At 40.0% G+C, this 26,049-nt stretch overlaps 1 protein-coding gene across 2 annotated transcripts in view; it reads left to right on the top strand.

The window, feature by feature from the left end:
* Positions 1 to 23,971, top strand: part of LOC137295937 (ribonuclease P protein subunit p14-like) — a 45,489-nt gene extending 21,518 nt beyond the window's left edge. The window contains exons 7-8 of one of the 2 annotated variants that reach the window (XM_067827529.1): positions 21,566 to 21,588; positions 22,787 to 23,971. The gene's annotated coding sequence lies outside the window, so the exon portion shown is untranslated. The remainder of the gene's footprint in view (positions 1 to 21,565; positions 21,589 to 22,786) is intronic. The other variant, XM_067827528.1, reaches the window with a different exon arrangement.
* Positions 23,972 to 26,049: the final 2,078 nt, after the last annotated feature.

Below are 26,049 nucleotides of genomic sequence, written 5' to 3'. Positions count from 1 at the left end.
TTAATGACTCTTCTCCACTGGAATTTCACATATCCAATTCGGGTAGTGATTACATTGATTTGAAGCGAACAAAACTGCACGTAAAACTCAAAGTCACCCATGCGGATGGATCGGTATTGGATGCAGACGAACACGTGGCACCTGTCAATTTGCTTTTGCAGGCACTGTTTTCTCAAATTTCAGTGTATATGCAGAACCAGTTGGTGTCTTCAACCAACAATCATTATGCTTACAAGAGCATGATGAAGACCTTGCTAAACTATGGAGCTGATGCGAAAAGCTCTCAAATGACATCGCAACTGTTTTACAAAGATGAGGGTGAAGATAAATATAGTTGCAAGCAACGATGAGGGCTCCTTGCGTTTAATGCAACTCATCTGTTTGTAACTCACATGTTAACGGTGAAAGTAGTAATGGTTGATTAATATGAATGATATCACAAATAGTTGAATGCTCTTTTACTGGAATTACTGGAAGTTTCCAGAAGCTGTTCCGAAAACGTTTTTTCTTAGATTGGAAAATATCACTTAAGTATCATGAATCTGAAAAGAAAGGGAATCTTTGTTCAAACAATCGCAAAACTAGAACATTTATTAACAGAACAAGTTTCCCTAATAAGCAGATTATACAGAGTTGTCTCTCAGGTTCAGGCCAATGATATCAGCTTCAGTGACGAATGCCTTTTATTGGATGCCATCTTGTATACAGTACATGGAGCACAGTTGGTTATTACATCCTGCGAATTATCATTGAAATCAAGTGGTATGTATCCATTGTGGAAGCTAAGACACTTGTCCATGCTTTAGTGACATTATGGCTTGATTATTGTAATTCATTGCTGTCTGGATCAATTCACCGGCCTGCCTTCAGAAGGTACAGAACTGAGCAGCAAGATTGATAAAAGGAACATGCAGACATAAGCATATTACGCCCATTTTATACGGCTTCCAGAAACTGTTGTTTGAAACTCTTCACCGTGTAGCTTCTCTGCATCTGGAACAGCTGTGGTCAGCTTCAAGATAGATGTGTTACTAAGAAAGTTTGGTTTATAATATCCATGACCAAATATACATTTGTTCACTTTGTAAGAAAATGTAATGACAGTTTATCCTTCATATACAGTTTAGGATGTCAGTGGAATATTGTTATCAGAGGTAATTCTATTAGGCCGTTTGACAACTCAAGCAGCGACAGTTATTACCGGAAGAAGCAGGACTTGACTATGTAAATAGCTCATTTGGAAATATTACCCAGGTACAATTAACCACACTCCAACGTGTCCAAAACAATGATGAAGCATGGATCGTGGCCCAAACTAAGATGTGAGCACAAACAACACAAGTGTTAACCTTCGAGTCAATACAAGATCCGTACACCTTTTCATATATATGTGTCAATCAAACTGCTCCTGTTTATTTCATAAAACTGATTGATGTATGAATCTGCTCGGTTACTAATATCTGCTGATTAGTTTGTTTTTAAAGCATTCAAAACTTATAATTACTAACTCTTTTCCAAACATTACATTGTTATACTGTTCATCTGCATTGCATGCCAAAACATAGTTGTCAAGTTCTGAATCACATTTAACTGTCAGTAATCACAATGTTTGTACCATTTTAAACTTTATCCAGCATATTTTATGTGCATAATGTACTCAAACATATCGCCAATTCGGCAATATCACCACGCTACGAGAGGAGAAACGAACGTGCCTGCACGAGAAATACATGCAAAATCATGCGTCGGATAAAAATAGACATGAAATGTACAACTACCTACACGGCATTTTGGCAGCTTGAGGGATTGGTACCAGTAAAGGTTTGAAAACAATTTAAATTTCAAAAATCAGCAACAAACATGACCATTATCTATTTTTTTCAAAATGAGGGGTAAGTAGTTTATTTCCATACTTTTCCGAGTGTATCAGCGATCACACAAGAGACACACTACAACAGCTCTCTATATAGGCTCCCTGATTACACCAACTGCGCCTCGGAAGGGCCCCCCTCATTAAACTGATGGCGTATCAGCTCATTCACACATTAATTATCGGAACTGCTATTACGTACATATATGTATACATATATTACTCAACGTTGAACATGCAGACTATGGTGAGTGGTGGCGTGTAGTCCTCTAACTTGTCCCCATAAAACAGCTCGGTAGAGTGATTAAAGAAGCGGCTATAATCATCATATGCTTAGTGAGGAAAATCTCCTGGAACTTCACAAACATTCCCTCGCGTATCCATGGGCCGTCGGTGATATAAAGAAGTGCCTATTTCCATTATCTGTCGAAACTTGTGGGTTTTGAGGGCCAATATTGCTTACCATAACTGGTACATTCTTTCAAACAATTTTGCATGATTACCGCTGTTGGCTTTCTGAAGTTGTGACAGACTTTGTTTCGCACTCTTTTTCTTTCATTTGGGGCACGTCTCAAATGTCATTTTGCTCTTTAAGTACAAGCACGCGCCAACAGCGGGTGCATTTCAGCGACTCAACTTGACAAGATAGTCACAAAGTCTGGAAAGTTTGAAAGCCGTAGCTCTTTCAGTTTGAGTGCAGCAGATTTTGAGAGCAAAGCAGTGGGGATTTTGCTTGAAAAACAGCACCAAAAACTGGAATCCAAAATAGCGGCCAAACGGTGCATTTTAGCGACTCGACCCATCAGGCGAAATTCAAGACATTTTGATTGCGCATCTGCTCAAGAAATCTGGAACTTGTAGGATCAGTAGTTCTGGAGATATCTGAAGTTGAAATTGAAAAAAATAAATGGATTTTGATTTATCTCCCCTTTGCTATCGGGCCTACAGCCTTGAGATTTTAATGGGGGAATATCTACACCTCGATGGGCATCTGCCTGATTTTTTTCAAGCGATTCTGTCCACTGGTGCTCTTTGTAGCTCTGGTACAAAATCCGGCGGAATAACAAATAATAATAATAATAATAATAATAATAATAATGCTTGAAACAAGATAAAAGCCACCAATACTTTTGCTGTGCCAGTCCTCTCCTACTCCTTTGGAGTAGTTGATTGGACAAAACAAGACATCCAGAGTCTTGACCGTCTGACCAGAAGGATCATGTCAGATAACAGAGCACACCACCCTCGTTCCTCTCTTAATCGTTTATACATGCCAATCAATTCAGGAGGTCGGGGTTTGATTAATGTGGAAGCTCTTCATGACAGAATTTTATTGTGTACTTTTGCACATATTTATTTATCGGATGATCCTCTGGTGATGCACGTGAAGACTCATGATGAAAGCAAGGAATTCCACAGCTATTTTAAGCGTGCCAAGGTTGTTGGACACAATCTGAAATTTGAAGTTGATTTTGTTGATGGCGATGTACTGCTGGACGGTACAGTGATGGGAGTAAACCAGGTGAAGTCATTCACCAAATCTGCCCAGAGTCGGTCCTTTGTGGAGAAGCTTTCTGAGAAATCATTGCATCGAGTGTACATGCAGTGTGTGGAACAGAACAGCAATCCAACCGACTCCTTCGCCTGGATGAAGTCGGCTGGTCTCAAATGTGAAACTGAGGGCTTCCTTTTTGCTGCTCAGGACCAGTCACTTCCCACTCGCAATCGCCAGAATGTTATTCTTAAAGAGAATATCAATATGAAATGTCGTCTTTGCAATAAATTTACAAAGACTGTCCAACACCTTGTCAGTGGATGCCCTTCCTTGGCACAAACAGCATATCTTAAAAGACATGATGGCATGGCTCGCTGCTTTTATTATCGTCTCCGCCATGCCTGTGGCTTTGACTCCGAGGTCCATCCATGGTACGACCCTGAACATGTCCAGGGCGTCCTGGAAAATGATGCTTTTAAACTTCTCTGGAATAGGCCAATATACAGCCTGAGACGAATTCCAGCCAACAAACCTGATCTTGTCCTTTTTGATAAAGCCAATGAAATTATTTATATCATAGAATTTTCTGTCCCTTTTGACAGCAATGTGATTGGCAAGATTCAGGAAAAGCATGATAAATATGCGGACCTCGCCTTTGAAATGTCTCGCTTGCATCCCAAGTACACTGTCGTCAGGCTCCCCATTGTTCTCGGTGCCCTTGGTTTGGTACCTCCTGATCTCTTGATGCAGAACAGGAGAGTGCCCGGGTTCTCCACCGGGAGCACAGCCCTTCTGACAATCTGGGTAATGCAGAAGGCTGCAGTGTTGGGGAGCCTCCATATTCTCCGGAAAGTTCTTGGTGGGTTCGACTAGGCAGTGTTTCCTGGGAGAAGTCCCATTCGCTGTCTGGGCTGCGTGTAGAGGGGGTGAGGGCCCTGAGCTGATGATGAGCTTGACCAGCCTGACTGTGCCAGGATCACCCGAACCCTCTCTGCTGCATTTTAATTCTAATCTGTAAAATAAAAAGGGCCTGATGATGTACGCCTCTCCGTGGTGGGCCTAGATAGGGGAATTTTATTCCCTGAACTGAACGTACATCACCCAGTTAGGGCTGACCCCCCGAAGCTGGTTTTTACTGGGTTACAGACAAACAAGGAGAAAAACATCTTACAACTCCGCAGCCCAGTCAGCCTTCCTCCGGTAGTGACACCAACCACACTGGAGATGGGACTTGCCCCAGGGGAAGGCACAGAACCCGACCAAGAATATCTTGGTCACAACATCTAAAATCCACACTACTTGAGTGTGCGATGGCGACTGGATGGCCTGACAATCCACGCATAAATGGCAAATCGCTTAAGCTGCATTGGGACAATGCCATGCCCATGTATGCTTACCTGACGGAGCAAAATCTCCGAGATCAACTCCGGAGGCTAAAACATCTTATGCCCCGTGAGCCAGTTCAACCCACAACTGGTGCCCGTCAGGAACCTTTGCAAGAGCAAAATACTCAAGTGGCAGCAGACCCAAAACTTCTTATGGACGTCTGCGTCAACCTCTTTCCTCTTCCTGGTGGAAACTCTTCCGAGAAAGAGCCAATTGGCCCCGAAATTTTGGACCCTCAATCTTCCTCTTCTTCAGTTGCAGACCTTACCGAAAACCCTGTTTATATTTTATTTACTTCTATTTATGAGGAAATTTGTGATTTACCTTTAGAGAAACGGAGGCCAATTAAACAACTAAACATGTCTTTTCCCAAAAATGAAATTGATTTACTTAATGAAATTATCTCTTTAAAACTTCCTGCGGATTGTTCATTACATGAAGTAAATTGTTGTGTCTGTGCTGCCGCTCGAACCTTGGAGGAACTTCACACAGTTTCCAAAGAAAAGTCTTCTAATACTACTAAAAATAAACCAAGAAAAAACCGGTTTCAAGTAAAATTAACAGAAACTAGAAAATATATTTCCTGGATAGAACTGTGCCTGAAATTAAGATCATCAGGGAATCCCATGTCTAAACGACAAAAGGCAATCTGGAGAAAATTAAAATTACAGTACAAAACAACAAAAGAAAAGGTACTTCTCCAAATTGTCGATTCCCTTAAGGCAAAAATAAAAGTTTGGACTGAAAGAAAGAAAAAATGGGAAAAGAGAAACAAATTTATCAAACAAAATAAACTTTTCAAAAATAATGAAAAGCAATTTTATAGGCAACTTAAAACAAGTGGTGATGGTGAGCATGATAAACGGCCTCCCATGGCTGCCAGTGAAAGGTTCTGGAAACAGTTGTGGTCTGTACCCGGCAACTGTAACCTGGAGGCACCATGGGTCAGTGATTATGACCATGCAATGCATGAGAAAGTAACTAGGTCGTTTGTCTGTTACATCTCACCAGATTGCCTTAAAAGTGTCATTAAAAAGTCCAAATCTAATACAGCTCCAGGGCCTGATGGCATTCGAAACCGGTACTGGAAACTGTTTCCCTGTGTCCAAGCACCACTTCTTCACTGTTTCAATTCTCTTGTGGATATAGGTGATGTTCCTCCATGGTTCTGCAAAGGTCGCACAATACTCCTTCCCAAAAAAGGAGACTTGACTGATCCCAAACACTTCCGCCCTATCACATGTCTAAATACTCAATATAAATTATTCACAGTGTGTTTGACAAACCTCGTGTCATGTTACTGCTCTTCCAATGAGATAATTTACAGGGAGCAGAAGGGGGCGAGAAAGGGATGTTGGGGGTGCAAGGATCAACTTCTTGTACAGAAAATGATTTTGGAAGAGGCTAAAACCTATCACCGCAACTTCTCCATGTGCTGGATAGACTACAAAAAGGCATACGACTCTGTCCCTCACGAATGGATTCTGAAGTCTCTTCAGTGTATTGACCTCCCTGAGCGATTACTTGATTTACTCAAGTCTTTAATGAGTTGCTGGTCGACTCAACTTGAGATGTACTCACAAGGGCAGGTGCAGACTTCGGAATCTATTCCAATTAGAAGGGGAATTTTCCAGGGGGACTCCTTTAGTCCTTTGCTTTTTTGTCTGTCTCTGAATCCTTTGAGTTTTCTGCTCAATAGGGAGGAGGGCTATCATCCCGGACCTCCTCAGCACAGATCCCCAACACCTCTTACTCATCTCCTTTCCAATTTGAAAGAACAGGTTCTCCTTGTCGAGTCCGTCTCTAATGATATAGGCATGACGTTTGGACTCGACAAATGTAATACTCTTCATTTGAAACGTGGCAAGGTAACTAATGATGGATCGGTCAAGTTACAAGGGGGAGGAGTTATTGAGCATCTTGTGGAAGATCAGGCCTACACCTATCTTGGAATGCAAGTTCGAGACAAGCTCCAGAATGCCCTGATTCAAGATAAACTTCGGGCCGAGTATAAATCTCGTTTAAAGAAAATCTGGAGTTCAGAGCTAAATGCTCGAAACAAAGTCAAAGCCACCAATACTTTTGCTGTGCCAGTCCTCTCCTATTCCTTTGGAGTAGTTGATTGGACAAAACAAGACATCCAGAGTCTTGACCGCCTGACCAGAAGGATCATGTCTGATAACAGAGCACACCACCCTCGTTCCTCTCTTAATCGTTTATATATGCCAATCAATTCAGGAGGACGGGGTTTGATTAATGTGGAAGCTCTTCATGACAGAATTTTATTGTGTACTTTTGCACATATTTATTTGTCAGATGATCCTCTGGTGATGCACGTCAAGATTCATGATGAAAGCAAGGAATTCCACAGCTACTTTAAGCGTGCCAAGGTTGTTGGACACAATTTGAAATTTGACATTGATTTTGTTGATGACGATGTACTGCTGGACGGTACAGTGATGAAAGTAAACCAGGTGAAGTCTTTCACCAAGTCTGCCCAGAGTCGGTCCTTTGTGGAGAAGCTTTCGGAGAAGCCTTTGCATCGTGTTTACATGGAGTGTGTGGAACAGAACAGCAATCCAACTGACTCCTTTGCCTGGATGAAGTCGGCTGGTCTCAAATGTGAAACTGAGGGCTTCCTTTTTGCTGCTCAGGACCAGTCACTTCCCACTCGCAATCGCCAGAATGTGATTCTTAAAGAAAATATCAATATGAAATGTCGTCTTTGCAATGAATTTACAGAGACTGTCCAACATCTTGTCAGTGGATGCCCTTCCTTGGCACAAACTGCATATCTCAAAAGACATGATGGCATGGCTCGCTGCTTTTATTATCGTCTCCGCCATGCCTGTGGCTTTGACTCCGAGGTCCATCCATGGTATGACCCTGAACATGTCCAAGGAGTCCTGGAAAATGATGCTTTTAAACTTCTCTGGAATAGGCCAATATACAGCCTCAGACGAATTCCAGCCAACAAACCTGATCTTGTCCTTTTTGATAAAGCCAATGAAATTACTTATATCATAGAATTTTCTGTCCCTTTTGACAGCAATGTGATTGGCAAGATTCAGGAAAAGCATGATAAATATGCGGACCTCGCCTTTGAAATGTCTCGCTTGCATCCCAAGTACACTGTCGTCAGGCTCCCCATTGTTCTCGGTGCCCTTGGTTTGGTACCTCCTGATCTCTTGGCGCAGATCAGGAGAGTGCCCGGGTTCTCCACCGGGAGCACAGCCCTTCTGACAATCTGGGTAATGCAGAAGGCTGCAGTGTTGGGGAGCCTTCATATTCTCCTGAAAGTTCTTGGTGGGTTCGACTAGGCAGTGTTTCCTGGGAGAAGTCCCATTTGCTGTCTGGGCTGCGTGTAGAGGGGGTGAGGGCCCTGAGCTGATGATGAGCTTGACCAGCCTGACTGTGCCAGGATCACCCGAACCGTCTCTGCTGCATTTTCATTCTAATCTGTAAAAAATAATAAAAACACGAACGATTACAATAGGCCTCCTGCTTAGCAGCAAGGAGCCCTAATTAGATTTCAGGTTTTTAGGGGTTTTGACTCCAGATATTGATAGTATGCAAAAAATGTTATGTAATGGTGAAGGTCACCAAGGTCACGACCTCAAGGTCATTTAGCCGGTCCGTGACAAGAAATCACACTTTTTTTCGCGAGCTAAGACACAACTGTTATTGCATATAAGCTAAAAGGAATTAGTGTTTCTGCTTTGCCCAGACCCGCTGTATCATATAGGCTGGTTAGATTTGTTAAGAAATTAGTCTGGCGTCTGTGCGTACGTCTGTCCGCCAAAATACTGTCTATCCATTATCTCCGGAACTATTCAACGTACAGAGTTGAGATTTTGCACACAGCATCCACTTGTCTGTGTCTAATGATGCTATAAAAATCAAGTCATTTGGTTTCACCTTCTGTTGCTTTGGCGACCCCGAAAAACAAAAATCTTCAATCCAAGATGGCGGCCAAACGGCTAGAGATATCGAAACTTGACCTGTAGCCAAACTGATCGCCATCACATGACCAAGCCACATACCAAATGTGGAAGCGATTGGATCAATACTAATGGAGTTATATGCTGTTTTATGCCGTTTTAGACGAATAATGGATTTCTTCAATTTCTAAAGCCATATGGCCGCCAAACGATGAAACTTTTGATATACATGTAAGAAGACGAAATGTTAAGCGGTCCCCGCTAATGCCTAATGCCAATTTTCACGACTTTCTGTGCAGACCCTGAGCATTTACACGGTTTCTTAGGTAGTGTCATCAGATTTTGCCGAAATCCAATATGGCCGCCAAGCAATTCACATTTTGACATGCATCAAAGAACAAAAAATGTTCAACACATCAAGCTACTGCACACTGCAAAATTTTAGCTGCATAGCTGTCATAGTAATTGTGCTGCGATTTTTTGAAAATACATCTGAGTTGAAAATAAACAACAAAAGTAAACATCTAGATATGAGTAAGTAATAAAGATATCGCAGCATAGCTCGAAATTCTTGATATTGGAGGTATATACACTAAATCTGCAAAATTACAGATTTGTACAGTCGATATATTCCGAGTTACGGATTGCGAAAAATGCCTATTCCACAAAAACTGCAAATTTCCTTTCAACAGCTTCAATCCAATATGGCCGCCGCATCACGTGACTTTTGACATATGACCAAGAACAGAAATTGTTCAACAACCATAGACAAGTTCAAATCAAGCATTAAAAGTCTTGTATCTGCTATGTTTTCTTTGAAAGAATTTTTTTAAAGAAGCCAGTGTAAGGTTTTGAAGACACATTTTGCCCCAAAGTAGTATCCAATATGGTGGCCATCGTATCTAGATATCCAGATTTGCCGATGCATCTGGCCAGAGAAATGCCTAGCCACAAAGTCTGGAAAGTTTGAAAGCCGTAGCTCTTTCAGTTTGAGTGCAGCAGATTTTGAGAGCAAAGCAGTGGGGATTTTGCTTGAAAAACAGCACCAAAAACTGGAATCCAAAATAGCGGCCAAACGGTGCATTTTAGCGACTCGACCCGTCGAGGCGAAATTCTAGACATTTTGATTGCGCATCTGCTCAAGAAATCTGGAACTTGTAGGATCAGTAGTTCTGGAGATATCTGAAGTTGAAATTGAAAAAAATAAATGGATTTTGATTTATCTCCCCTTTGCTATCGGGCCTACAGCCTTGAGATTTTAATGGGGGAATATCTACACCTCGATGGGCATCTGCCTGATTTTTTTCAAGCGATTCTGTCCACTGGTGCTCTTTGTAGCTCTGGTACAAAATCTGGCGGAATAACAAATAATAATAATAATAAGAACAGGTTCTCCTTGTCGAGTCCTTCTCTAATGATATTGGCATGACATTTGGACTCGACAAATGTAATACTCTTCATTTGAAATGTGGCAAGGTAACTAATGATGGTTCGGTCAAGTTACAAGGGGGAGGAGTTATTGAGCATCTTGTGGAAGATCAGGCCTACACCTATCTTGGAATGCAAGTTCGAGACAAGCTCCAGAATGCCCTGATTCAAGATAAACTTCGGGCCGAGTATAAATCTCGTTTAAAGAAAATCTGGAGTTCAGAGCTAAATGCTCGAAACAAAGTCAAAGCCACCAATACTTTTGCTGTGCCAGTCATCTCCTATTCCTTTGGAGTAGTGGATTCGACAAAACAAGACATCCAGAGTCTTGACCGCCTGACCAGAAGGATCATGTCTGATAACAGAGCACACCACCCTCGTTCCTCTCTTAATCGTTCATATATGCCAATCAATTCAGGAGGACGGGGTTTGATTAATGTGGAAGCTCTTCATGACAGAATTTTATTGTGTACTTTTGCACATATTTATTTGTCAGATGATCCTCTGGTGATGCACGTCAAGATTCATGATGAAAGCAAGGAATTCCACAGCTACTTTAAGCGTGCCAAGGTTGTTGGACACAATTTGAAATTTGACATTGATTTTGTTGATGGCGATGTACTGCTGGACGGTACAGTGATGGGAGTAAACCAGGTGAAGTCTTTCACCAAGTCTGCCCAGAGTCGGTCCTTTGTGGAGAAGCTTTCGGAGAAGCCATTGCATCGTGTTTACATGCAGTGTGTGGAACAGAACAGCAATCCAACCGACTCCTTTGCCTGGATGAAGTCGGCTGGTCTCAAATGTGAAACTGAGGGCTTCCCTTTTGCTGCTCAGGACCAGTCACTTCCCACTCGCAATCGCCAGAATGTGATTCTTAAAGAAAATATCAATATGAAATGTCGTCTTTGCAATGAATTTACAGAGACTGTCCAACACCTTGTCAGTGGATGCCCTTCCTTGGCACAAACTGCATATCTCAAAAGACATGATGGCATGGCTCGCTGCTTTTATTATCGTCTCCGCCATGCCTGTGGCTTTGACTCCGAGGTCCATCCATGATATGACCCTGAACATGTCCAGGGCGTCCTGGAAAATGATGCTTTTAAACTTCTCTGGAATAGGCCAATATACAGCCTGAGACGAATTCCAGCCAACAAACCTGATCTTGTCCTTTTTGATAAAGCCAATGAAATTATTTATATCATAGAATTTTCTGTCCCTTTTGACAGCAATGTGATTGGCAAGATTCAGGAAAAGCATGATAAATATGCGGACCTCGCCTTTGAAATGTCTCGCTTGCATCCCAAGTACACTGTCGTCAGGCTCCCCATTGTTCTCGGTGCCCTTGGTTTGGTACCTCCTGATCTCTTGGCGCAGATCAGGAGAGTGCCCGGGTTCTCCATCGGGAGCACAGCCCTTCTGACAATCTGGGTAATGCAGAAGGCTGCAGTGTTGGGGAGCCTCCATATTCTCCGGAAAGTTCTTGGTGGGTTCGACTAGGCAGTGTTTCTTGGGAGAAGTCCCATTCGCTGTCTGGGCTGCGTGTAGAGGGGGCGAGGGCCCTGAGCTGATGATGAGCTTGACCAGCCTGACTGTGCCAGGATCACCCGAACCGTCTCTGCTGCATTTTCATTCTAATCTGTAAATAATAATAATAATAAAAACACGAACGATTACAATAGGCCTCCTGCTTAGCAGCAAGGAGCCCTAACGATGCCATTGAAACAACTGATTGTGTCACTGGAACCAATTACGGTTTGATTGCACGTGGTACCTACATCAAGAAGAGCAATGAACTGACCATGTCTGGACCTTTGTATGAAGATGTGTTTAGCATGAAAAGACATTTAATCAATGGAGTAGATTTGACTTTGAAATTGTACAGATCATCACCTACTTTCTGTTTGATGAGCGGTAAAGCCAACCAAGAGTATACCATTGAGCTACTCGATGCTTATCTTCAAGTATGCAAACTCAAAGTCAACCCGGCGCTGATTCTAGCTCACAACACCCTGTTCCAAAATAACTCCAATGCACTCTACCCTTTCACCAAGTCTGAGGTCAAGATCAACAGCATCCCTGTTTCTCAACTGACGCATACCATTGATAATGTGTCCAACCCCATTGCTAATCGTTACATCATCGCCTTTGTGGAAAGCAAGAGTTTGAATGGGTCATATGAATCATAATAAGGGTTCTAGTGATGAAACGGTTGCATCTGTCATGGAACATAACATGGACTTTATGCTTCGTGTCCCCGAGCAGATCATTCGAGGGGTTTCGTCTACAAAGACCATTGGGAAGTTAATGAGCTTGTGGATATTTGTGAAAGAAAATATTCTGAATGGTCAAATAGGACTAACAGGAGATCTAAGACTTGTGTTACCTAATGGTGAGGTATTACATGGTTCAAATATAGTGGACTTGCTCCGCTTTCTCATCATGAAAGCAGGTGCTGAGAGTCACCGACCAGTGGGATATAGAGAGTTTTATAAACTTTTGAGACATTTACACGTTCCTAAACATCTCATGAAAAGCAGGCAAAAGAAAGACAAAAAGAAGAAGACTGTAAATTCTTTATATATAAAATGCAAAGCGTCTCATGGTGTGCCTGGTGTGACAAACGTAAGGAAAACAATCGAACCATTTTAATGTACATCCATTCTTCTATACATATTATGTACAAGGAAATGAAAAATGGATTACTAAATGACTAGTTGGTCTTGTTGTTTATCGTAAACGCATGTTGAGTTTGGTCAGCATCAGCAGTTTCTCTTTTCCTGTGTTGGAAAGCAAACCAGCGTTCAAACTGTTAATGTTTGCATACCAGACGGTGTATCTATCATGGAAGTCTAGTCTGAGTTGTGTACGTTGATGACATGCACTTTCTAACATGTTTTGATGAGATATTCCACTCAGAGCTTCTTCAAAATAGCGCTCCATCTTTTCATCACTATTCATCATCACACACTGGTGATGGATTTGAAACGGATGACCAGTTTCACATCCATAGCAATTGTCTTCACGCAATTTGGTGATTTTTGTCTGGAGTTCATTCAGGTAGAGCGTTTCGAGAATAGACTCGAACATTTGACAATGGTGTCTCAAGTCACGTGCACGCTCAAGAGACCGCCTTGTGGTGTTAATTTCATGCACTTCCACAGGATATACAGTATTAGCAGGGATCACACCCTGTTCCATGAGCCGCTGCAGAACCCTCTGTGCTGCTTGATAAGCAGCCATTCGTGTTCTTCTTAAGGTTTGTCCTTCACGCAGCGTTTCACCATTGGCACCGATCAGTCTGTACACATATCTCTGAACATTCATTTTGACGCTGAAAATAAATTAATGATTACATAAAAAGTTAGATAAAAGGAGCAATATATATATAATTAGATAAATTATATATATATATATATATATATATATATATATATATATATATAATGAATGAGTAAAGGAAGCAATATATGGTGAATGAGTAAAGGACTCCATACATGGCAAATGCGTAAAGGAAGCACATACCTGTTGAGCACTGTTTTCTTGTGGAAAGATGTCTTCACATACATAGTGAATGTATACAATTTTTTAGATTGGTGAATATCCATATGGAACGCTGTGAACAGCATCATCTAACAGATACCTCTTGTCGTCAACTGGTGTCAATGCCACTTTGTTTTGTCTCTCAGTGTACAAAGTGTTATTGTATGATCGAATCAAGTGAAATGAACAACTGAACCTCTTCTGTTCAAATAATGATTGTTTATACATATCATGTCTGAGAAATTTCTTGATGACTTTCTTGATTTCTTAATGCCATTAGCTGTCTTTTTTTCGATGACGTTTTTAGATTTTTGTATCAGAAAAGAGTACATTTTGCTCTTTAGTCCTACAAACTCTAATATGATGCCCCCGCCTGCTTCATCCTTCATTTTATCAGTTACCTTGCGATTTTCATCCGAGTATAACCCTTTTGGATCATCAGGTGCATAGTTGGAAGTGTCACAAATGTTGATTGTATTTCATGAACACGTAAGGATCCAAAAGGGGTTCATGTGAAGGTGCATGTACATGCATAAACAAACTGTCTGTGTCCGTCATCAAAAGGTCAAGTCTTTCTGGCCCATACTGCATTTGCATGACATCATAATAGAAAGTGTAAATTTCATATTTGGCTAAATCCAAGATGGTGAAGCCAACAGCAATGGGTTGATCTAAATGTACAGATAATTTCTCCAACTCTACTGCAGTCACGTCTTCTGAAAAAATTTTGACCTGTTTGAAGTTACTTTTAGCTGCACATTTTCGAAGTTTAGATCTCTGTGTTACCAACTGAACTGTTTTATGCTTTCGTTTATTCATGCAGAACCGTCCAAACACACAGTTGTTCATGAGTTTATAACGATCTTTATCACAGTCATCCTTGGCATTTTTGTGGTTACTCAAATTAAGATCGATGTAAGGTTTCAACCATGCTCCTTGTCTAAATTTTAACACTCTGTGTATTTTTGTACATATCAATCCATGTCTCAGGTACAGCTGTAATGTTTTGAAGTGAACCACGTAGTGGGAACGATCTTTTAGAGTAGTGAAGAGTTTTTTACCGGATGATTTCTTTGAACCTTTACGCAACGATTTTTTGAGTGGGTTGAAATGAGTTAACAGTTTCTGGTGAGCAGGTGAAAACTCATCATAGGGAATGTCATCATGTGTAGGAGCCATGGGAAAAGCAGCATGAGCTTTGTGTAAGTGTTTGGGATACAACAAATCGACTTCAAGGATGTAACCTGTATCTCCTTCTGTATCGACAGTTGTCCAGTCAGTGCTGTCATACTCTTCAGAACTGATGAAGCGATAGTTTCCAATGGGTGTCTTTCAGTGGATCAAAACCTGATAGGTGATAATTGTTAGCAACTGCATATTTCTTGCTAATCATAGACACCCCGCCATGAATGGAATTTTCAATGAAATTGTAAGTGTCGACATTAGTGAACAGATCAAGTTTGGCATCTGTGATTTTCATAGCAGCATCCAGACAAAAACCTGGCATGGAGTAATAATGACAAATGTCAAGACCATAGTCAGTCAAACACCCTGTTCTGAAGGTCTCTGACTAATATTTTCATCAGACAAAGAACTGAAGAAGGATGCTTGAGAAGGTAAACAAGTCTCATTCAGTTTTCCCCAGTCATCCATGTATTCATAAGGAAAGGGAAGTTTCCTTGTTAACATGTTTCCATGATGGGGGAAGTGTTCTTTCAAATAGACAAATGAATCCACGCCTTTGTTCAGTTGGTTTTGTGTCAGTGCATCTAAGGAACTTTGCAGAAATTTGTAACTATCCAAAAAGACCAAATTGTTATCTACTGTAAACGATAGGAACTGTTCTGAGTTGTGAGGGATGACTGTAATGTCTCTGTCACCAAAGTGTTGTGCTACTTCCAGTATCAAGTGAGAATCATAACGCTGAGAGTTATGACGCATGACAACCACTTTCTTGCGTAACTGAAAATTCAGGTTACTTCGATTATGCAAAACTTGTTGAAAACGTCCTGTAAGGTGATCGTGGTCAAACACTCGATCAGTACCTAACAGTTCACTACACAAACCACAATGAGTAGCATTGGCGATGGTTATCTTATCTTGGACAGTGAGCTGCATGGGTTTGATAGAATCCAACAATGTCTGGATGCTGTCATATTCCCTTAAAATACTTTCAATAAAATGCTCAGCTGCCTGTTCTCCTACATACAGGTTTGTACAGGTTTCGAATACCGTTCCTCCGTGCACACCACTTTGTAAGCATAAGCACAAAGTACATGTTTATTCAGTCGTGAACTACCCGGGTTGCTTTCTGGAATGAGCAAGGACTCACAATAACAAACTTGGCTCGTTCTGTTTTGCTTTGAGAACGTAATCCAAACTGATACACAGCATCCTCTGTACTAGGCATAACGACTCTTTGTGCTTTGTCATAACAGTAGTCTTTACGCTTATCCAGACATTGTTGTGATGTATAACACCAAAGACATTTGCGACAGATGAACTGAGTGCGGTTATTACGTTGCTTGTTTCTGACTAACCCACTTAAACTGGTAATGAGACAGTAATGTGTATTTGGTTTAACGTCTACGTTCATGCGTTCATGTTCTTCTAACCCTAAGATGCCTTCAAAATCATCCGACTCACTTTCTTGTGAAAGCAACAACAAATCAATCTTCCTGTTGTCATCTACATCCAGCAGATTGCTGATGTACATGGGATACAAAGTATTATCTTCAAACCCATACACATTGATACTCAACTCATTGGCTTCTTCAAATTGAGGAATTTGTTTTAAAGTCATGGGAAAGGTGAATCCTTCTAAATTCAAACGGTTTAAATAAGGACGATAATTTGCCTCGCGTTCTTTGTTATGAGAAGCTGGAAACAGTTTTGCTAAAATGCTGTAAGCAAAACAAAGATTATCGCCATTTTTTATGTTGATAATACTTTTGGATTTCTTGACAAGAGTTTTTGGTAGTGGAATATAACTACCACCTTTGAAAGGTTCAAACTTTACCGCAGTGAGTTTTAAAAGTACGACGACGGAGATATTCAAACCAGAATGAACCCCCTCATAATCATCCAGCGTCTGAAGCATCTTGTGTACGGCTTCAAGATACTGTTCATTTAAGTCACTACCCTCTGTAGCTATAGTCATGACACTTCTGAAATAAGCCTCATGGTAACTTGTGCTCTCATCTTCCCGACTAGGTTTGGCCATTCTAATATGGAGACATTTTACGGCTTTTTTCTCACGAATTTCATCATCAATTGTATCAATAACCTGACTCTGTTCACTGATCACGAAATTCAGTGGGTCCGTGCTGTTCCGTCCGTCAAAGTCATAGTCTCTAACATCTCCCTGTAAGGAGTGGCTTGAACATGGACGTGAGGCGATATTGGTGGCAGGAGGGACGTAAGGTGGGGGAGAAGTTGGGGGAGGTACAGATACCGTAGCCGTTTTAGCCCTTTGCCTACGTTTACCTCTGCCACCACCCGACATGTCATGGTCAGTTTTATGTGTGTGCATTCTTAATGCTTTAGAGGTTTGGAAAGATTGATGATAAGTTTGACAAATATGTTCATCAGGAGCAGATGTTTTACAGTTACATGAATGTCGTTGATAACCGAATTTGCTGTTAAACCTTTCAAAGCAATGTGGACATTGACGACAATAAACAACATTTTCGGAACAATTTTTGACATGACGTTTCAAATTGTCTTCCCGATTAAACGATCGATGGCAGTGGTTGCAGGTAAACAATGTGCCCACTCGTTCACAATGTCTCTGATGTCTTAACAAATGACATTTCTGTTTGAAACAATGTCTGCAAATTTCACATTGGAAGACAGGACATTTAGTTTGCTCAGACATTTTGTTATTTGTTGTTATTCACCTACTATAAAATTTGAATACGATTCACTATTGCATGCTTTTTTCTGCGCCAACTTCTACTTTGTTTATCTGAAATAATTAAAGTTATGATAAAACGTTTCGAACAATGTTTTAAAAAATGATGAACAAAAAGGCCAAAGACTAAATATTCTGATTGTTACTCACTTCTCTGTTGCTTGCACGTTCGCTTGAAGAAGTCGAGTCTTGACTGTCTCTAGTCTTTGATGGACTGTTGAAGTGTGTTTCCGGTCGTGCATAACCTTATCCTTTTTATACCGTGTAAGTGCGCTATGTTGCTTGCTATTTCTCATGTCTTGTATCGGAAGAGGGATGCGACTGGGGTCGCCACGTTTTGAAAAAGTGTCACGATTACTTCGCTTCTGTTTTTCAACAGTACAACGTGGTTGCTCGGTACATGCAGGGACGTTGATACAATGTGTTTTGGAAATGATAGAGGGGTGTGTCGCTCATATATACTGCTCACCATCACTCATGATGTTGTCTTGACTGATATTCTTGTATATGCGCGGATTCACATGGACACTCACGCACGCACGCACGCACACGCACACACACGCACACAGAGTGAGAAGTCAGTGTGGTACGTGTCTTATTACAAGGATGTTGTTTGCTGGCGTTGTGGGGAAAGCGTAGGGGACCCGTGCCTGACACTGTGTCACTGCATCAAGAGGATCCCTCGATACCTTGTGACAGCAACAGCAAATGTAGACTAACGCTTAGTTTCTGAATACATATCATTTTGATAGTAACACACAAACACATTCAAATTCAAAAGGAGCATCAGGGAGACCAGAGATTATAGGGCTTGAGCGCTGCAGCTAGGGCTATGGTGTTTGGGAAATAATATGGTTCGTGGGCTGTGAGACAGACTACAAGGGATCTTATCATCTCATGTGTGTAAACGTTTTTTAACAGAATTAATGTTAAGTAACTTTACGATAGGAGTACTACATCATTACATGAGAAGGGGCGTGATTGGACGAGTGGTAGTGACGTCGCACTGTATATCAGTGTGTTCTAAATCAGATTTGCAAATAATTTGAAAAAAAAAAACCTTCTTGCTATAATTAGACTTTACACACACAATTATGTGAACTATTGAAGACAAAAAATGTGACTTACTCAAGACAGTAATCTGTATAAATTTATTAGACACCGCATTGTGAGAAGCTGGTTTTGGTGAACATATGAGTAAATTCATTCATAACTAACGAAGCCGGAGGAACGTTTCTGTTTTAGACAGATCACTATCACCAGCTCGCCGCTTAATTAACCGGAATGAACCCGGTTGTTGAGCGAACAATATGATTAAAGTCAGGACATAGCTACAGCTGTAACCTAACCTATCACGCGTCGTCTACCTTCACCGCTTTTCATTCAAGACGATATGCTTACTAGAATGAAATCGCCTCACGCATATCTTTAAGACTAACTAAACAAACTCAGTGAGTGGGTAAGCACGTGTTCCCGTTGGTGAGAAACATTGCGCAAGCACCGCCATGCATGTGTCCATTTAGATTGCTTCGCAGAATATCTACCACCCATCATGATACTAACAGCGCAGTGATAATAACATATTTTAAAACTTGTACTTCTCACATCTTAGTAATAATTTATCCAACACTATGATGTAGGTAAGAACACTTTTTGTGAATTTCTGGTTCTCATAAAATTCGTAGTCGCCTACAATAGGATACAAGGTCGTTATCAGTACACCTATCATTTTGTGAATATCGTCTTCAATCAAGGCGATCGCACGAACAGAATTATAAACCACTTATCAATCAGATAAAGTAATCACATGATAGTTAATACGTGATTGTGGTAACATAGATGATGATCAAAGTTACAAAGTACCTGCGCGTTAGGTTCTGCAACTTTTCAACAGAACACTAATCACATGGTTTAACATGTAATGTTTGCATCAAAATCTCTCCCACTTTGCAAGTGAATTCACTCTCACGTTTGTGTAAAGTCGAGGTACGTTCTAACGATTCTATCTGACGATCTATCACTTGTTACAGCATGATTATCATAAAGAATTTCATTAAGAGTGGAAACATTGAGGATACACATCACATAACAGACATTTTTGATTCGGTAAAGTGTTACAAAGTAATTGAATCAGAAGCGTTAGTACTCTTTATAATTTTAAGTTCGTACTCTGTTCTTTGAGCATTAAATGAAACGTGAACAGGCATTACGTGAAATATTCCAACTAAAGCTGTTGCGAGCGGTGGTGCGTTTTAAGACGTAAACGAATTAGCAGACTCTTAAATGTGGAAAACGAGCTGTCTGCTGCTAACAGTTTTCTTTTCATCACCAATTCTACTGAATTTGAAAACGTAGCAAGGAGGGTCTTGCACATCTCAGTTAAATAAACAGTAATTTAAAGCAAACCCATCTTGACCTACAGATCAAACCATATTGACCTACAGATCAAACCTACTTGTCAGCACTTTTTTACACAATGGGCAATGGCGGAAAAAGTGGTGCATGAGCATGACACAGCTTTTCTCTTGCTGCTGATTAAGTTTCATTACAACGCATGAAATGGGATCGCGATGGGTTAGGGTTTGTATGTGACTTGGTGAAAAAATGCTAGATCATAAAGACACTGTCGAGACGTCGCCAAGATAACCAGTCACATGACACCTATCATGGTTGATCTATATTACAGAGTCCACCGTGCACTGGGTATCAACCGGTCATGCCACCCTGTCATGACTGTTCTGTATAAACAACTTATTTGAATAGACAGCATTCCAATCGTTTTGTAACAAATAACCATCAACTACAGCGTGAAACATCCATTGATAATTTCTCCTTAAACATCATTAACTTCTTTTCATCATGGTGATGTTATGTATCACTAGGCTTAATGAAATTGATATGATTAGATAATGACTGTCACGTGTAGCTATTTTTGGGATGAAATGTGGGCCAAATGAGGGATGAGGGATAAATGAGGGATGGGGGATTTACGGTCACTGGTTTCATTGTCTTTGCTAATTGGAGCACGAAATGAGGGATGAGGGATGTGGGTCATGGGCTATTGTTTTAGCTAAATACCGCATTGTTTTACCATTGTTTTGACATAGTTTCTATTGTCTGTGCTGTAGAATGAAATTTATATCTACTGACTCCACTGTACAGAGTTTCACACTGTTTCTACAAACTCAAACGAAGCCTATGACACACAGAGGAGTTTTTATTTGTTGAACTGGTGTTGACATTTCTGTGCCAAAGCACTGAAATACCCAGAAGTTAAATTGTGTGTTATCGTAACTTGATGGATTGTCGATGATGAGCGGACGTCAATACAGAAAACAGAGGAAACATTCCAGTTGGAAAATAATTGACAGATAATTTACTGAAGGCCATGAGGGCCTGCACATATTTGAAACTGCCAGCCTAACACAATGACAACTTGCGCTGGGCCTCTGGGCTGGCAGTTATTCCAAATGATGGTTACAGGTAACCTTCCTACAGCTGGAATATTGCCAACATTCTTGCACTGTGTTGACTGTTACTTTTAATATCCACCAATGTATGGCAGACACTCGACAGCTTACATACCACCTGCCTTTGTGGTTTCATGGGAAGAGCATCTGCCCTGTGAATGGAAGATGGGCCATTGTGGGAGTATGTACAGAACACAATTGGAGAGTTCTGTACACTAGACGTTACAAGTTTGGTTCATTACTGCAGCCTGTGTCATCCAAAATGATTGTATTTGTTCACACACAATTCATTTAGCGGGATTATCTTTGGTCCTTGTGTTGTTTCCTTGTAACTTTATCTCCTGAGTAACGCCTATAACAGTTGTTCAAGCATAGGGTAACAGAAACCTTCCTTTGATCGGAGCTTGGTTCCACATGAAATCAAATCATGTATGTTTCGGTTTAAAATGAGATGGCAACAGAATGTGTTTCTTCAGGTAAGGGTACAACTGACCTAATCTTATCTTGTGTACATTGTAGAAAAGCTGTCCCCTCAGATGCAGGTGAATTCATTCTGCTTTGAACTTTATATATAAAGGTTATTGTAATAACCAAATAGCTTGTTGCTTTAATGCTTTATTTTGGTCTTTATATTTCTTGTTACAAATCTTGTTACAAACACAGCTTTACTGAAAAAGGTGAAAAGCTATCATATTATTTAACCTTATGACAATTTCATTGTTAACATGTTTCACTTAAAGTGTAAGGTGAGCTAACATGTGACATACTAACACAAGGGAAAAACATGTGTCTGCTGAAAATGGATAACATAGAACTACCTTTGCTTCAACATACTGAATATATATTTGAGTAACATAGCATTGCATTTAAGGTTTCCACTTCATGTATAAGTTAAAAGTGTAAGTACCTTACCAATTGTTTTAGACCTTTTAACTTGGGGACTTGATGACTTGGCCATGTGGATGCTGAGAGCACGTGGCATGATATGGATAACCCAAAGCATTCACCTCCCCTTGTCAGATGTGGAAGGGTATCTTAAGACAGGTTGGATCAAAAACTTAGAATCTTAAATGAAATAGTAATGTAAATTTGGAACTTGAAATGGGAATGATACAAATTTGGAACTTGAGGAAACAAAAGATGATTATCTGTATGAATAATTAATTGATTTTGGCCACAACAGTTATCAAGTGTTTCCAGACCTGAAATATCCTTTAACAATATTTGTTACTTTGTGGTTGTTTATGTTGCTTTGAGATTTGAATGTGAAGGTTGTTATCATGTCTTACTTGATGAGTTCTTCATCTGAAATATCATTTAACAGTGTTATGGGTTTATGTTGCTTTGAGATCTGAAACTTTATTTCTCTCAGTGGTTCATGTATGTTGCTTTGGTATTTCAGCTTTATTATCATGTATAGCCAAATGAGATATATCACTTGTGTTCTGGTGTAAAGCAAACAATTTCCCTGAAAATTCATATAAAAATGTTTGATAAGATAGACTATGAGATAGATACCTGGTATTTGGTAAAAGAGAGAGTTTTACTGTATGTTGAAGAATGTATCAGTTACTTGTCGTCAAGGTAACTTTACGTCTGCTTTCAGGAATAGTGGCAATAATTGGTAATTGCACGCAGGATACAGAATGTATTCTATATAAACTGACTGTGCGGGTAACTGAAAACAAGTATTGTATGTATGGTGAAAACAACTTACCATGTTTCATGCTTCTGTTGCAGGTAATAAGTGTCAGATATGAGGATGAGCAACGTCAAGTCTCCTGCTGACTTAACAGCATTGCTCACACCCTGAGAAAATGCCCTGCTGAAGTACACGTAATACCATCGCAACATGAAAACGTGTGTCAGTTTGAGAACTGTCAACAACCTCACATTAATCCAAATATGTGGGATAATGTGTTGATAGAAGTCAGAGTCCAGATCTGAAAACTTTTAGCTTTGGTGTAAACGTCCAGAATGTGTAAAGTACTTCATTAATGGGTTGTGAGCAGTAATATTTAGTCACAGGAAAAGCAACCACTACTACTGAGCTGACGACATTAAGGACAAAGTGCTTGTTTGTTAACGCTAAGTCAGGCCAGACCAATTTTATTTCTTGTTTTGCGGATTTATTGTCCTTTGTAAACCCAAAGGCAGGCAGGAAAAAAGATAAAAAAGATAAAAATGAAATTTCCAATCAAAGTAATCTTCCTTCTAAATTCTCAAAGTATTTTACTTTTGGCAATTTATTAAGTGAATATGGGTAAAAAACAACCTAAAAAGTATTTTCTGGTGAGTTTACATTTTTAGCCAATAAAACATGAGGATTTAATTTTTGAGCGGGGAAAATTAATTTTATTTCTTATTCTTGAAAAAATATGGCGAGATCCATAAAACAAGAAATAAATTTGGTCTGACCTCAGGGAAAATTATGAGGCAATGCCCTTATACTTTTGATAGAATTTAAACTTAATGTATCATTAGTTTGATGATAGTTTGATGGATTTGTACTGTCTGTAAATATACAATATACAAATTGTCGTGGTCAGTGAAAATCTAATTCACTCCTTGACATTAAACATGTTTCTGTCATTCTTTGTGTTTCTCATGAAGGAATTTTAGATGATCAAATGAATATCTAATTGTGAATGATCATGAGGGATACATCGGGTCATGCAGCAATAGCTGGATCAAATTCCTGGAACAGATTCTTCGTGTTTGACACTCTCCTGGTTTGTGTTATATGGAGAAGACATGGACACAATGAGAAGAAAATGATGCAGCCATACAGAAACATTGCATGCTCATATTTTTTATTTTGATTTTGATGAATTCAATACAATGTGTTGATGAGTTTACACAAGGAACAATGCTAATTTGTGCTATTATGTTTTTTCTTATCTAGATTAAAATATTTTTCTACCATGTTGTTTAATGTCTTAGTTACAGACCTATGCATTTGTCTGTTGGTCCAAAAACACAGTCAAAAGTGACTAGTTGTTTTCTCCCTAATGTAGCTCTTGTACATTAACTACACGTGAGTGAGTGGGTGAGTTTACTTTTACGTCGCACTCTTAACTAAAAGTACAAGCTGGACTCAACCAGTGGTGCCTGCTCTTCTTGAGAAAACCGCCTTGGAGATTTTTTGTTCACTTCCATGCTTGTCCTACAAGTCAAAGTATGTCAACCAAGCTTTTATTAACTGTTGCAATAACTGTTTAAAGAATTTCCTTCAGGAAATATAAAAGAGCAACAGTTTTCAAAAGACGTCCTGAATAATATGAGTTGTGACTAAAATACGTTGTTCTGTATATAATATTCTGTATATAAAAGAGAGGTACATGTGTGCCAATTTCAGATTTGAATCAATATCAAGAGTTTAACAGTTGTAACAAGGATTAGTTGATTGATGTTCAGTGACATGATTAAGTGTCAGTGACCCCTGACAACGTGAATCGTTGCTCATAACATCAGTCACTGGTTTGACAGGCCCAAACATGAATTCATTTTATCAGCCACACAGATAGAATATTGTTAGTTATATCAGCCTGCACTTAAGAGCAATTGTGCATACAGGTTACAGGTAAATATGACTCATTCGGAAGTTGATTCATACGAGTAACCCATGTTCTGTGCAACTTGAGCAAGATTGTACATGGCCAGCAGTCATGGGCCATCAGTCAAATCTAGGCCTTAACAAAATCAGACAACTGAAAGTCACATTTGCTAAGCTTTACATCGATTGATTTAATCAGGATGTTAGGACATGTCAGTAATAAAATACTGGTTGTTGTGTTTTGATTGAGTCCACATACTGCTGCCTTTGTAAACGATGCTTACAATGTGGTAATACCATAGCAATACTTTAAATGAGGTACAAAACATTTCAGCTGATATAGTCCATTTAAGTCTGATCAGTGTGTGATGTTTAAACTGTTTCAGCCTTTCGTAAAGTGCAAGACTAATAATTTGTTCCCTTTAAAGATTCTTCCAGAAAATTTAATATCCCAGTGTATTCTGGTTTTAGAGGTCGCTCTTCTTACCTTTGGACCAACCTCGACCAATGCAAAAAGAAAAAACCTCAAAACTTGTGTTGTCTGAGGTCATTTTCAAAAGGGGAGTGTTTGAACCCCCTGAAAGAATATCTAATTCCAAAGAAAAAGTAGAGATACATGCGAAATAGAATATTTAATCAAAGCAAATGATCGATGTATATGTGCAAGGGATATGGAGAGACATCAGAAAGATGTTAGCCCGCCAGTGTATGTTCCTGACATGTGATGTTTTGCGTTTGAGGGAAGAGAATTTTGCTTGTAACACTGCTTTTGTCACGGTTCAGTTTGGAGTGAGTGAGTCTAGTGTTACGCCGCACTCAGCAATATTGTAGCTATATGGCGGCGGGCAGTAAATAATAGAGACTGGACCAGACAATCCAGTGATCAACAACATGAGCATCGATCTGCGCAATTGGGAACCGATGACATGTGCCAACCAAGTCAGCTAGTCTGACCACCCTATCCCGTTAGTCGCCTCTTACGACAAGCATAATCGCCTTTTATGGCAAGCATGGTTTAGTTTGGAGAAATAAATACATACACATAAATTTGAAGAGCAGTATTCGAAGTGATTCCCATTGTCTCCAAAGGTCACACAATTGCCACCGTCATAGTTTTTAAAAAATATCATTTAAATTAACCAGTCATTTGAATTAACCAATCATCAGAATGGAGTTTACAACACCCCCTGAAAAGGCAGAGGTTAAACTGATTCCTACGGTTGGAATCAATGGCTGTGGTCTGTAAATAATCAAATCTGGATCCGGCAATCCAGTGAGCATCAGTCTTCGCATCTGATGACGTGTCAACCAAGTCAGCAAGCCTGATCACCCGATTCCGTTAGTCAAGTCTCGGGATACTGAAGACCAGTTCTAACCCAAATCTTAACTGAGTTCTTGCTTCACATATAAAATCTTGGGAGATATTTTTACCCACACAAATGCCTAC

The sequence above is a fragment of the Haliotis asinina genome, chromosome 9 (assembly GCF_037392515.1).
Source record: "Haliotis asinina isolate JCU_RB_2024 chromosome 9, JCU_Hal_asi_v2, whole genome shotgun sequence".
In the NCBI taxonomy this organism is placed as follows: Eukaryota; Metazoa; Mollusca; class Gastropoda; order Lepetellida; family Haliotidae; genus Haliotis; species Haliotis asinina.
Note: the sequence above shows the minus strand (reverse complement) of the source record. Positions and strands in the feature narration are given on the sequence as shown.